The following is a 15,108-nucleotide window of genomic DNA, read 5'->3' on the forward strand; positions in this document are numbered from 1 at the left end:
GTTGTGTGCTGCCATGTGTTTGTGGTGTTTTTGCAGGGATTGCAGATCGAAGATGAAGCTTCCTTCAGCTGGTGTGCTGTCTACACCACTAAGGGCCGGCCAAACCTCTACCTCCCTCGCTTCTTCTCGATTCTACCTTCCGCCTTCTTCTTCAAATCGGCTTCTTGTTTGGGTGCAGCTACTACAGAAAACACAGACCATGGTGGACGTGTGGGTGGATATTCCAAGCACTAACCTCTCTTCCTTCCCCTCCATTCGTCGGACGACCCTCTGAGGTACGTTCTCCTTCTCACCCCTTCTTCTAGCGTAGTTGTGTCAAGTCATGGCCAAGAGTAGTTTTTATTTTTTGATTATTTTTTTTAGCAATTTAAAAGCATGTTTTTGTAAGGTCTAAAATCGAGTTAGTGTGGTTTAAAAAGTCATTTTGTGTTAGTGTGTGATTTTCGTTAAAATTAGCAAAATCGATTAGATTAGGTCTAACCAATTTTGAGGTTTCAACGTTTTGACGTTCTGATTTTTTTCCTGGTCACAGTAGATAAAATTGTGTTTAGGTTACCCTAATGTCTGGTTTAGTTAGTAATTATTGTAGTTAAGAATTTGGTTTTGGTCCCTTTCAAATCTTGTTATCAAAAGTCATTTTTTTGTCATAGTCAAAATTCATTTTTTTCTTTGATTTAATTGGTTTTGGAGTTGTCTTCTTCTTCAAGGAAGAAGTCAGACATTGCTGGTTCAACAAGGTATTAATTTGGATAGATTATAAGTAGGTTACAAAAGGTTAATTGGATTCCTAACGTATTTAGGTTAAAGATAACACTTAGTAATTTAAATTGCAATAGGTGAATTCAAGGGGTAAAATAGAATTAACGTGTGTGTTCAGTTAACATGTATTATTTCATTTAGATGTGATTGTTCCCTTGCGACTTACAGTGTACAGTTGTGCTTAGAGTCTGTTTTGCTTTTGATGAGTCTGATGTAAGTTGCCCGGTTCAAGTGAATCAATACCCCGAAGGGGCAGCCCGTATACTTGAACGGTAATAGCCTGCGGGCAAAATTGTGAATGAAGTAAATGCGTTGAGTTTTCTTTTGTTCACCCTCGTTGTGATTGCTTCTTGTGATTGCAATTTCTCTCCCTCTATTCTCTCTTGCTCTCTTGCACTCTGATTACAAGCTTCCGCGATCGACAAGCGAGCTGACTAGTAGGCTTGCGGCGGTGAGGAAGGACCGTCGCGCCGCGTTGGCCCATTGAAGGAAATAGGCCTATGACAAGTGGTACCAGAGCCCGTTCTTGTGTTGGGGAAGGGACTCCAGAGTCGGTGTCGACAGACACGCCGACAGGCTGCGATTTGTGAGCAAGACATCGTGGCACCTTATCAAAACTTACGCAACACCAAAGGCAAGGCAGTTGGTGAAGCTGAGGAGATGGGTTCACCTCAGGGCCAAGAAGAGTTGGCTGCAACTGTTAACAAGCTGATGGAAGAGGTGACTTCGCATAAGGAAGTGATTTCACGCGCATGTGAATCATTCAATGGATTGAATGATGTGGTGGCGAGCCTGCAAGAGCAAGTAAACTTACTAATGGGGCAGGTCACTTCATTGACGACTACAGTAACTGACTTGCAGACTGAAGTAGGGGAGCTTCAGTTGAAGAACCGTACGTTGCAGCGTACGGTGACTCTAAATGGCGGAAATGGTGAGAGGCCATCAAAGATTAATATGCCAAGACCTACAAAATTCAATGGTTCTCGTGACAGCAAGGCCATTGAGAACTTCTTGTTCCAAGTAGAAGACTACTTAGATATCCAAAATGTTACCCTTGAAGATCTAAGGATTAAGGCTGCAGCGACCTTACTTGATGGAGATGCTATCGCTTGGTGGAGGTGAAAGCGCAATGACATGGAGAGAGGTCAATGTGTGATAGACACCTTTGATGACTTTAAAATAGAGTTGTGTAACTACTTCATGCCAAGAAATGCGCAGAGACAAGCATACTGAATGGTTCGTGAGCTCAAACACACTGGTTTGTTGCAAGACTATGTCAGAACGTTCCAGAAGCTTATGCTGGAGATACCTAACATTCTAGAAGACGACATGCTCAACTGGTTAATTGTGGGACTTCAGCCATGGGCACAGTCTGAAGTGGAAAGGAGCAACCCCCATATTGTGGAAGATGCATATGTGGCGGCCGAGTGCTTAGTTGACACTCAGTACAAGCCTTTCACCCCATCAACCAAAGTTGGGAAGAAGCCTGACCACAGAGGCAAGAAGGATAAGCAACGCAATCATAAAGGTGAGGCATCGACACGCCATCAATCCGAAAAGAAACAGAACTTCACAAAGCATAACAATAACAACAAAGGTATGGTTATGACATGTTGGTTCTGTGGCGATAGACATATCGCCAGGCAGTGCCCAAAGCTCCTTGTAAAGGACGACAGGCAAGCCAATGTTGCATAGGAAGAATGCAGCGATACTGAATGCAGTGACACTGAGACCATGCAACCAAGGATGGGGGTCATGCGATCGATTAACGCAGCTAGAAGTTGTGCAGATAAGAACATGCAGGTCAGTAAGGAACTTATGTACGTAGAAGTCATTATGAATGAAAAGTCTACTTCAGCAATGATAGACTCCGGGGCCACACACAACTTTGTCTCGCGGGAAGAGGCAGAGCGGTTGGGCTTTAAAACTGGGTCAAAGTAGAGGACTATCAAAACAGTAAACTCTGAGGCCAAGCCCATCCTTGGTGAAGCAAAAGATGTGGCTACTCAAGTGGAGAGTTGGGTCGGCAAAGCCAACTTCTCTGTGGTGCCTCTGGACGATTTCAAGGTGATTCTGGGTATGGAGTTTCTGCGAAGCCAGAATGTTATGATGTTGTCAAAGTTTAACATGTTGACGATCATGGGGTCAGACCTGTCCCACACAGTACAGTGCCTTATGCAGAAAGGCAAGTCTTTAGTGTTATCAGCAATGCAACTGAAGAAGGGTGTTAAGCATAAAGAGCAGACATTCTTAGTGGCAGTGCATGCAGAAGAAGGGAAGGTAGAAGCAGCAGTGTTGCCGACCCTAGCCCCACTATTAGAGGAGTTTCGGGGGGTGATGCCTCTGAAATTACCAAAGCGTCTTCCGCCAAGGCGTGAGGTCGACCACAAGATTGAGTTGACCCCGGGAGCGAAGCCTCCCGCAATGGTCCCATACCGTATGGGGTCAGTTGAGTTGAAGGAGCTGCACAGGCAGCTAGACGAGATGTTTGACGCAGGCATTATTCGTCCATCAAAAGCCCCATTTGGTGCCTCAGTCCTTTTCCAGATGAAAAATGATGGCTCTAAACGAATATGTGTGGATTATCGTGCTTTGAACAAGGTCATGGTGAAGAACAAGTACCCATTGTCATTGATAGCGGACTTATTCGATTAGCTAGGCAGTGCCCGTATCTTTTTCAAGCTAGATCTGCGATCGAGTTACTGGCAGGTGAGGATTGCTGAAGGTGATGAGTCGAAAACAACTTATGTCACCCGCTATGGTGCTTACGAATTTCTAGTAATGTCATTCGGGCTGACAAATGCTCCAGTCACATTCACAACTTTAATGAACCAGATCTTCTACCCTTACTTAGACAAGTTTGTGGTAGTCTACTTGGATGATATCGTGATTTACAGCAACAACATGGAGGAACATGTTGGGCACTTACGAACAGTGTTTCTGGTACTGAAGGAGAATGACCTCTGTGTCAAACGAGAGAAGTGTCTCTTCGGGCAGGAGGAGATCATCTTCCTTGGCCACGTTGTGGGGCATGGTGTGCTGCGTATGGATAAGCAGAAGATAAGGGCCATCCAGGAATGAGTTTTGCCAAGCAAAGTGTCAGAATTGCAGTAATTCTTCGGTTTGGCAAACTATTATCGACGTTTCATCGAAGGCCATTCCCTCATTATTGCGCCCCTCACAGATTTGTTAAAGAAGAATCGAGCATGGCTCTGGACAAGAGCGTGCCAAGATGCCTTCGATGGATTAAAGAAAGCCTTAGTGAGGGAGTCAGTGTTGCGACTACCTGATCATTCGGGACCCTTTGAAGTCCACACGGATGCCTCACACTTTGCCATTGGCGGAGTTATTATGCAAGATGATCATCCGATCACATATGAGAGTCGCAAGTTGAAAGATGAAGAGAGGCGTTACACAGTGCATGAACATGAGATGACCGCCATTGTGTATTGCCTCAGGACCTGGTGGCACTACCTTTTGGGTGCCGAGTTTGTCGTCAAGACGGACAATGTGGCCACGAGCTATTTTCAGACACAGAAGAAGTTGACGCCTAAACAAGCTCGATGGCAAATGTTTTTGGCTGAGTTCGACTTTGCCTTGGAGTACAAGGTTGGAAAGACCAATGTTGTGGCGGATGCTCTGAGCTGTAGGGCTGAACTGGCAGCTACGCGCACAGAGCCTTCTGAAGTGCATTTGAAGGGCGCATTGCTGAGCCGCATCCGCGAAGGTACGCAGCAGAATCCAACCACACAACACCTTGTTTCTCTGGCGCAAGCAGGGAAGACTCGACGATTTTGGCTACAGGATGGCCTCCTCGTAACAAAAGGGAGACGCATCTTTGTGCCACGGTGGGGAAGCCATCGCCGAGAGATACTTAAGGAGTGCCATGATACACTATGGGCCGGTCATCCTGGTCTTGAGCAGACCTTAGCACTCCTTGAGAGTAGCTACTATTGGCCACAGATGAGAGACAACGTTGAGGGGTATGTGCAGACATACCACATCTGCCAACAAGATAAGGGGACAAAACAGAAGGTTGTCGGTCTCCTTGAGCCTCTACCAATTCCAGAACGTCCTTGGGATAGCATCTTTATGGACTTTATTGTTAGTCTGCCAAAGGTAGAGGGCCTCAATTCTATTTTGGTTGTGGTGGATCATTTTTCAAAGTATGCCACCTTCATCCCAGCTTTCAAGGAGTGCCCTGCAGAGAAGACTGCAGAGTTGTTCGTAAAGCATGTGGTGAAGCACTGGAGCATACCAAAGAGCATTGTGAGTGATCGCAATGCTCTCTTCACGGGCAAGTGCTAGCGTGAAGTATTTCGGCTACTTGGCTTTGAGTTGCTGTTTTCAACAAGCTTCTATCCGTAGACAGATGGGCAGACAGAGCGCATCAACGGGATACTGGAGCAGTACCTTAGGCACTTTGTAAGTGCCAATCAGAAAAATTGGGTGAAGCTCCTTGATGTGGCACAGTTTTTTTATAATCTACAGAAGAGCGAGTCTTCAGGCCACAGACCATTTGAGATAGCCACGGGGCAGCAGCCACTAACCCCGCACACTCTTGCCGCACAAGAAAAGGGAAGGTCAACCTTCACCTATCAGTTTGTTCGCGACTAGAACGAATAGAATGAGTTGGCGAAGGCATTCTTACACAAAGCGGCAAAGCGAATGAAGAAGTGGGCGGACAAACACCGTCGGCCCGCAGGGTTCCAAGTTGGGGACCAAGTGTTGGTGAAGTTATATCCTGGTCGCACAGGCATCTTCCGCGGGCGGCACCGCAGACTACTCAGAAAGTATGAAGTACCCTTCACCTTCACAAAGAAGGTGGGCAAGCTGGCATACAAGCTAGAGTTTCCCCCAGACTTCAAGGTGCACCCGGTGTTCCACGTGTGCAACCTCAAGCAGTTCCATCCAGATGATGGAGACCTGAAACGCAGTATGCCACAACGCGCTCCCATCATGCAGAGGGCCCCAGCAAGACAACGGGCCGAGAAGCACCTCAGTCAGATCCTTCGCCATAAGGTCAACTACTTGGGGCAAATCAAGAAATACTTGGTGCAGTGGGAGGAAACAGCGGAACCAACATGGGATCTTGCATTTCGAATGAACAGCTGCTACCCGGCTGAAGTCAGGGCTTACCACAAAACAGATGGTGCTGAGGATGGCGCATGATTTGAAGGGGGGAGCATGTTCCCTTGTGACTTACAGTGTACAATTACGCTTAGAGTCTGTTTTGCTTTTGTTGAGTCTGATGTAAGCTGCCCGATTCAGATGAATCAATACCCCGAAGGGGCAACCCGTATACTTGAATTGTAATAGTCTGCAGGCAAAATTGTGAATGAAGTAAATGTGTTGAGCTTTCTTTTGTTCACCCTCATTGTGATTGCTTCTTGTGATTGCAATTTCTCTCCCTATATTCTCTCTTGCTCTCTTGCACTCTGATTACAAGCTTTCGGGATCAACAAGCAAGCTGACTAGTAGGCTTGTGGCAGTGAGGAAGGATCATCGCGCCGCGCTGGCCCATTGAAGGAAATAGGCCCGTGACAGTGATAAAGGTTAGATTAAGTATAGTTGGAACACCTACTATTAAGAATTCGAATTTTTAAGAAGGGGTGAATGTGGAAAACCCAAAATAAAGCACTTTTGGGTGGTTACAAACGGTTCCTAAAGTAGGGGGATTTCCATGTGTGAATGGTGGGGCTCCTTTAAGGACGTCAATCTGTGATCATCCCAAAATTTTTCCTCTCGTAATGTTCTCTCTCTTCCTTCTCTTTCCCTTTCCAACCTCTTATTTTCCTCCTTTTTGAAGGGAGAAAGATAAAAGACGGAAAGAAAGAGAGAAGAGAAAAGAAAGAAGAGAAGAGAAGGGGAATTCTTCTGCGGGTTTCACTTGACCTTAATTTTAAAAATATTCGAAATAACTCGCCTCCATTTTTGAAATATTTGCGGGAAAACTGGGAGACGGGATCCGCTCGTCGGTACGAGGTTCGACCGTTCCTGGCGCCTTTACCAGGGGTAATCGAACCAAGGGTCGAATTGATGCCTTTTGCTTTGTTAAGAAATTATCTAAGTATTTATCCTAAGTCTAAAATGCACAATGAATCATGCTTGTGCAAATGCAAAGATGTATGCTCTTTTAGAAAATGTTTTGAAGAATTCCCAAGTGAATCCGATAAAGTGAAGAAATGTTTTCTAACTTAGAACTTAAGATTAAAGTTCTAAGTTTTTAGAATAATCAAGAGCTTGGGAAAATAAATCTGGAATTTGGAAATTGATCTTGAAGTCTTGAAATAAAAAGAAAATGAGGGAAATTTTCAAAGTCATAAATGGACTTTGAATTTAGAAGTTTTGAACTTGGATGAATATTTGGAATGGAATTGAATTCCAATTTTGAAGTTTTGATTTTAGAAGGAAATGTGGGAAATCTAAAGGAATTGAGGAATGGGATTTGTAACAGTTGAAATTTCAAGATGAAATCCGAATCCAAGTTCTGGATTCTGAATAGAGTTTTGAGTTGATTTTTGGATTTAGGATCCGAAATAGGAACTTGGTTTGAATGAAATGGAATTGGCTTTAAGAATTGGAATTTAAAGTGGAATTTGGATTTTGGAATTTTGAATGGAATCGGATTCAAGATTTGGAATGGAATTGGGATATGAAGTTGGAGATCCAAGATAGGGTTGGGCCCTGGATTCTAAAAGGGAATTGGATCTGAAGTCTGAGATCCAAAGTAGAATTGGATGCCGGATCCTAGAATGGATTTGGATCTAAAGTCCGAGATTCGAGGTGAATTAGGTTCTGGATCCTAGAATGGATTTGGATCTAAAGTCTGAAATCCAAAGTAGAGTTGGATTTTGGATCTTAAGAATTGGAATTTGGATCTGAATCTGAGATCCGAAAATGGGAATGAATTCTGGATCCTAAGATAGGTTTGTGGATCTGGATCTGAGATCCGAAATGGGAATGAATTCTGGATCCTAAGATAGGTTTGGATCTGAAGTCTGAGATCCAATGTAGGATTGGGTTCTGGATCCTAAAATAGAATTTTGGATCTGAATCTAAAGTCCAAGGTAGAATGAGGATCTGGATCCTAAGAATTTGGAATTTTGGATCTAAATCTGAGATCCAAAGGTAGAATAAGGATCCGGATCCTAAATGGATTTTAGATCCGTAATTGGAGGTCTAAAATGGAATGGAGGTTATACTTGGAAATCTGGATCCAAGTTTGAGACTAGGATTGGACTTTGGATTTGGGTTTTGAGAAGTCTAAATAGGACCTTTAAAGATGGATCTGGGTTTTAGAAACCCAAATTTTAAACTTGAGATTCAAATCTAAACCTTGATTGAAGATAAGGGGATGAACTTGATTTTGAAATCGAAAGATAACTTCAAAGTTAAATTGAACTTTGAAATTGAATTTTGAATTGAGTTGGGAATTTGGAGTTTGAATATAAAATGATTTTGGAATTTCAAAGTCAAATTGGACTTTGAAATTGAATTTTGAATCTTTGAAATGAGATAGAATTGGATTTGGATAAGATTTGATCTGAAGAAGAAGAATCACTTGGAATTTTGAAAAGGAAATTTTGAAAATATGATGCAATTCTATCCTATATGATGAATGAATTTGAATAATTTTGAAATTGGAATTTGAAAAGCTATTTCATTCTTTAAATGAATTAAAATAAGATTGAAAATATAATACATCCTTGACTATGGTCATTGAATGTATTATATGATAATCTATATTTAAATTCAAAAGAAGAATAAAACACATTTTAGTGCTTTTATAGAATTTAAAATGAAATTAACCCTCAATATACCCTGACTATGGCCATTGGTATATATTTTGAGTTAATCCTAAGTTAAATTCTGATAAAAGAAAGAAAATATTTTGAGAAAATATGATGAATTTTGAAAGTGGATCTAGTGTGGATCCAGTGTTATTTCGTAAAAGATGAGAATTCTAAGTCTTGTTCACACCCCGACTATGGCCGTTGATGTAAATCGTCAACTTAGAATTAACTTACCTCTTACGAAATGGTGCACATGCCATTCGTGTTTCACCATTGTGGGGATTTTGAGAAATAAAGGAAAATGCATGGAATAAACCATTCATGGTATTCTATAATGCTCATTCATTCTACCTAAAGCAAGAAATGTAAATTCTTATTCCAATCTAATTATTACAATGGATAAAATCAAATGTACAACCCCAAGTAATAGTATCTTCTACATATTTCCTGCAAAAATCAAGTGTTAATACGCAGTAGAAAACACAGATATAAAAGAAAGATAATGCTTTATAAGACGAAGAGCATAATAGAATATACATGGCTATGTATATACATAAGGGAATGGATTCATGAAAGCATATATGTGTATTCCTATGACTAGGAATTTTTCATAAGATATGAACATATTTATATATACATACATATGATAGACATGATGCTGGTAGGGTTGTGATGCCTGCATTGCAGCAGTAGCTGGTTGGATTTGGTGATAAAAACTGCCCTACTTAGAAGAAATCTGCTGTATTGCAGGAGCAAAACCCAGTGGGATCTAAGATTGAGAAACTGGTCAATTGACCATTCGGACCAACTAGGTGTTTATGATGCAGCTGTGGGTCGAAGGGCACAGGCAAATGGGGAGTCAGCTGACAGTGATGATGTAACAGGGCTATATATATGGAGTCACAGCATGTTGACAGTTGAAGGTTGTATGGTGACAGCATGGCTAGAGTGGTATGTACAGTGGATAGGTGTGTGAAAGGGATGAAGGAGATACATCCTATACATTGATACATGTATACTAAAATCGACTTAATAAACAAGGATGAATGAATATATTATGCAGCATCTAAACCTTAATCAAAACAAGCAAACATCTTACACCCAGTTATAACAACTTAATGACAATTTAATCCCTGCAAAAAGGATTATCCAGATTGGATAATGCATGATATAGCAGCTATGTTCTGAATCGATACACCGCATCTTGCCTCAAGATAATCCCAAACCCAAGGCAGTAATGAAATCTGGTCGATGAGATCATGTGGGAATGAATGGTTTCTGGCCATTCTACATCAGCAAGGTTTCACTTCTGTGAATATGTTCTAAAAGCAGACTCCACCCCATTCATGGGGTATCACATTATTTTAGCAACAGAGGATCAGAGATTCGGTGGTGATGGGTGGTAGGCTACAGCCATTGCTATGCATGGTGAGTGTGGTTTGAGGTAGGGAATGTATAAGGTGATGACAGAGGTGATGTATTACAAACGATAACAGACAATATAACAAGGTCTGTTTGGTTTACAGGTACAGTTAAAAACAGAATGACACTATGAAGGAAAAGGAGGGCATGAAGGCTATGGTGATGTAATGTTTGACAGCCAAGGGGGTGTGTGCAATGGTGTAGAATAAAAAAAATGAACCTGCGCCAGGTGACAGAAGGGTTGTAGCTCATGCCATGTCGCTGGGCCCAACGATTCTGCTATATGGTTTTAGCTATTAGCTTTGAACGACATCCTTTGGGTAACATCTCTTTCAATTTTGTGCCGACTAAGACTTCTTTTCATTACTTCCGGAACCTGCTTTTTTTGTCACATCAATCAACAGATCTCCATGGTAATTCCTTACCGCAATGTGGTTTTACTCATCATTGATAGCAATAGACTTTTTGACAAAAATCCATGAATGCAATGAATTGAAACTTCTGGTACATTTGATATTTTAGGGAAATATTTACACAGACAATCGTCAACCTTTTGAAGTTTGAGGCTTCGTGTAATAGCTTACCTGGTTGGCGAAAAATGTTGGCCATCAAAATGCAGAGGAGATTCTTTCTATTTTAGGGCCTATGCTCGGATTTTCCTCAAGTCTCCTCCTAGTTTCTACTAATAACTCTTACTGTCTATGGTGGCAAAGGAAGATCATTTGTTGATCTTTCATCAGTCAATCCAGAATCAAGACCATTCACTGAATCTTTTCTTGGAAACCCAAAGTTAAAGTGGATTATGAAGATTGTGGAATGTACAAGAATACAGATGTGTATATCGAAGGCCATTCTATAAAAATAGTGTGATATCTAATACCACCCATAGATGATAAAGGTGTAATGGATATGCAATTGTGAAAATGCAGACGTCGGTTTAACTGAGTGTGGTAACATATATGCAAGGGCAAGAAGCAAGGGGTAATCACACATATGGCATGATAGAAGGATGCAACAGCCGTAGCTCCACCTTTACAGATGTAAATGACGACACATTAGCATACAACAGGGAATCAATGATGTGAAATACCTGTAATTGCAGGGGATTTAATCACTTGCTACTGCGAAGGAGGAACGTCGGTGGCTATTGTATGTCACTGCCAGATGAGATCGGCTCCTGTGATTTGAGGATTGCTGGAATTCTGAAGGAGAAAAACCTATCCGATTCTTCGTTTGCAGGAGTTTCTGAATGAAGGAAGGGGTTGATTCTCCTTCAAGAGGAACCAAAGAGAAGTCTGATGACTTCACTTTTGCTTGTAGGGCTTTTCTCCAATGGGCCGACGATGAGAAGGAGGGAAATGAAAGGGGAAGTAGTGGTTGTTGCTCGAAGACGATCGATATGAGGGAAGATGGGCGCTCGATATGGAGTTCTGATGCGAGGGATCAAGAATGGCCAGACAGATAAGGGATATTAGAAAAAAAATGGAATGGTGGGGGTGAATGATCGGCACAAACAAAAACAAACAAAACAAAACAAAAAATAAATGGATTGTAAGAGATGGATCCGAAAGAAGGAGGAGTCGACCTCCAGGAAGATAATGGATGATCCTCAATAGAAGACAGAGTCCTCTTTTTAAGGAGGGCGTGGAAGGCTCCCGAAGGTGGTTCGTTGGAGATGGAGGATGGAGGAACAAGCCGACTGTTGCAAATCGGACGGTGGAGAGGAGAAGGAAGAGGCGCGGGAGCAATCCGTTAAAGCTTTTTCCTTTTTTCAAAAAAATGGTCCTCTTTTTAGGAAATTTTTATAAAATGGTTTTTGAAAATGAGGTTTCTGGTAAAAATGGCTTCAAAAGCTTGAAAATCATTCGTTTTCTTTGTAGCTCTTCTCGATTTTTTTGGTTTTTATGTTATTTTTCTATTTTTTTGTATTTTTAGAATAAAATCCTAGAGCTTTACGAGAAATCAAAGATTTAAAACTATTTTTTTGTGTTTTTGTAAAAATATTTACAAAAGGAAAATTTTCTGAGAATTTAAAAGCCATTTTTGAGAAAATTTCTTCAGCAATGGATTTTGATCCGGATTTTGAAGAAATATGGTTTTAAAGCACTGGATTCGGATCCGAAATTGATTTTCAACATATCAACGTGAATTTTAATCCAGAAAATCTGAAGAATAATTGAAATCTAGCTTTGAAATCGTTTCGATCTTTTCAGAAAATAGGGTCAGGGACAAAAGGGTCATTTTTACAAAACTTTGAAAAATTTGGGGTGTTCACACAATCCTAGAGAGGATCTCCCCCTTTGGTACTTCAAGGTTGTATGTGAATAGTCCAGATATGCAATTTAAATTTCAAAGATCTCCTTGATTCGAGGAGAGAAGATAGGTGTTGAAGTTTTATCTCCCCTTTAAAACGCTGACCCTAATGTGGCTGGCAGTTTTTCTTACGTGATACATCAGCAACTCTCTCTTCTAAGGAAAGATCTTTGGGCCCCACTTTATTCCACCTCAGCCTACAGGTTCTCTTCATACCCATTCTCCCCCATTAAGTTCATTGAAGTACAGTCGTTCTCTTGTATCTTTTAGTAGGTAAGTTTAGTTAGTTGGGTAAAGTGTGACAATCAGCCACTAACGTCGCATATGACCAACGTTTATATGCCTTCATTGTAATCAGATTTTTTCATGTGTGGGTGTGTATTACGGTTCCACTTAGGGGACGGGTTTTAGGATGTAGCATTTAGGCTAATGCATACGAGTACGTATTCTTTTACAACCTCCATATTTTTTCTTTATTGATAGGTTTTCATATCAGCAGTTCTAGTCTCAGTGTAAGGCTCACAAATTTTTTCAGAAAATTCAATGCATGATAAGAATTTTTAGAAAAATAAGATTTGTATGCCTATGAGGGTCTTTGCACACGTGTGTGTGTGTGTGTGTGTGTGTGTGTGTGTGTGTATATATATATATATATATATATATATATATATATAGAGAGAGAGAGAGAGAGATGCAAATACATATTGCAATGCATTTTTCATCGAAACCCTAAGTTTTATTCAAATTTTATAAAATTCATCGAATTGCAAATCAAAGAGTTTAAATTATTTAAAACCCATTCATTTTACGTAAATTGGCAAAGAATGTGTTTCAAAGAATTATGGGTTTTACCGGAATGAAACTTGAGCAATTCAAAATAAAAATATATCTATACAATAATTTTTAAGGTGTAAAATTTTAACAAGGCAAAAATCAATTTGTTGGGTGTTTGGGCTCGACTTGGGGTGCTCAAACATAGACCCAGTTGGGCGTGTTTGACCAGCTGAGAGGGTTTGACCAGCTATAAATAACTTCAAGTTTTTCAAAAGACCAAGTGCTTATTGGTCATAGGGGAGGCAGCCCCATGGCACTTTTGAAAGGGATTTAAGGTAGCAAAAAGGATGTAATCTTATTGGCCACAAGGGGAGGCAACCCTGGGGCACATTTTGAAGTTTTTTAAAAGCCAAGAGGGCATTAAAGACCAAATGCAATGGCATTTTTGAAAGGTTTTTGAAAAAATTTAAATAGAGGTTAACAATTGGGGGTGTGGGCAGCCATGCAAGAATATTGCAATCTTGCCCATGCCTAGAGAGGTGTGAAACACACCATGGCCCTTGGATCATCCCAATTGATCCTAGTCCTCCATCTACCATGCAACCATATAAAAGATTTTAGAAAAAAAAGGGAGCCCAAAATAGACGTTTTTGGAGCTCTCTCTCTCTCTCTCTCTCTCTCTCTCTCTCTCTCTCTCTCTCCCTTCCAAAAACCGTGAGAGCCTCTTGAAGGGAACCGGCCTTGGTGTGCCTTCATGTAGTGGTGGGTACCGATTGTGGGACTCCCCCCTACACCATAGGACAAGGAGAAACTGGTTCTCTACCCCCTCCATCCGAACTCCATCCAATGTGAGAATTTATCTACTCTTTCCATTTGCATTTTTGAATAATGTTCTTTTCTTTTTTTTCAAGCATGAAACTGATTCCAACATTGCATTTTCTGAAATGCATGATGGATTTTTGGTGGATTAGAAGTAATGGTTGCGTTCTTTGTTGTGACATGCTTTCACATGTTATTGGACACACACCCACACATTTGTTTTTCTTTTCTTTTCCATTATGCATCTCCTTCTTCATTTTTCTCTCTTTCTTCCTTGTGGTTCAACCTACACCTTAGCTGGGTGTCCCACGACCTCATCATGGTCGTGTGGACCCCAAGCTCGTAGAGTAAAACCCTATAGGGTGGCTGGAATGCACCCTCTCAGCCGTGGGTGCAAGGGGTGTCATTCCGACACCCTTTTCTCAAAGAAAAAAACTATTATTTAGATTAAGTGGCATTCGACTATGTCCCTTTTTATTTCCAGCATTCGGTCACTGTTAGAGGGTTCAGACCTGGATGTTATGCTTAGACCAGCAAACTTTTGGTCTGGTCCATTCAGACCAGACCTGGGCATTCATCTTGCCCAACTGCACTTCACCTAGCTGTTGGGCGGCTGCCGCATGGTAGGCGTGCCCACTCGACTGAGCCGAGTTGGGTGCAGCTTAGGTGTGCCCTAGAGCAACCCAGCACCCTGGGGTTTGCTCAGGTGTGGCAGTACCTGCGTATAAAAAAAAGTATATATGTATATGACACAGCATGCCCATGACAACCCCTTTTCAAAAAAAAAAGTGCATAGGTTTTTCTCCCTTGTATTGCGGCTTTTACCTTCATTCTTTGGGCTGAGCGGGTGAGCCCGGACCAGCTGGACAGTGGGATGACCATGTTGTGTGTGTCAGCCCAATTGTGGTAGAAATTCATGGGCTGCTGGTTCAGCTGCTGGGCACTCCAGCTCTTTGAGCCCGGACAGTCTTCGCTTGCAAGCCGCATGGCTTCTTCCCGCACATCAGCCAGTGAGTCTGGGCCTGCATGTCAGGCCATATCGGGTTGTGCACTAGCCCAACCGTGGGCTGGTTACATGCCCCTCCAACCCTGCCTAGCAAGGGCAGCAGCTATCGCACTTGCACAGCTAACCTTCGAGCTCTTCCTACACGAAAATCGGCAAGAACCGGTATAACCATTAGCATTACGGAAACCGACCCTTAGGCCAGCCCATTCGTCAGCCCGT

The sequence above is a fragment of the Nuphar pumila genome, chromosome 4, assembly GCF_984573655.1.
Source record: "Nuphar pumila chromosome 4, dmNupPumi1.hap1.1, whole genome shotgun sequence".
NCBI lineage: Eukaryota > Viridiplantae > Streptophyta > Magnoliopsida > Nymphaeales > Nymphaeaceae > Nuphar > Nuphar pumila.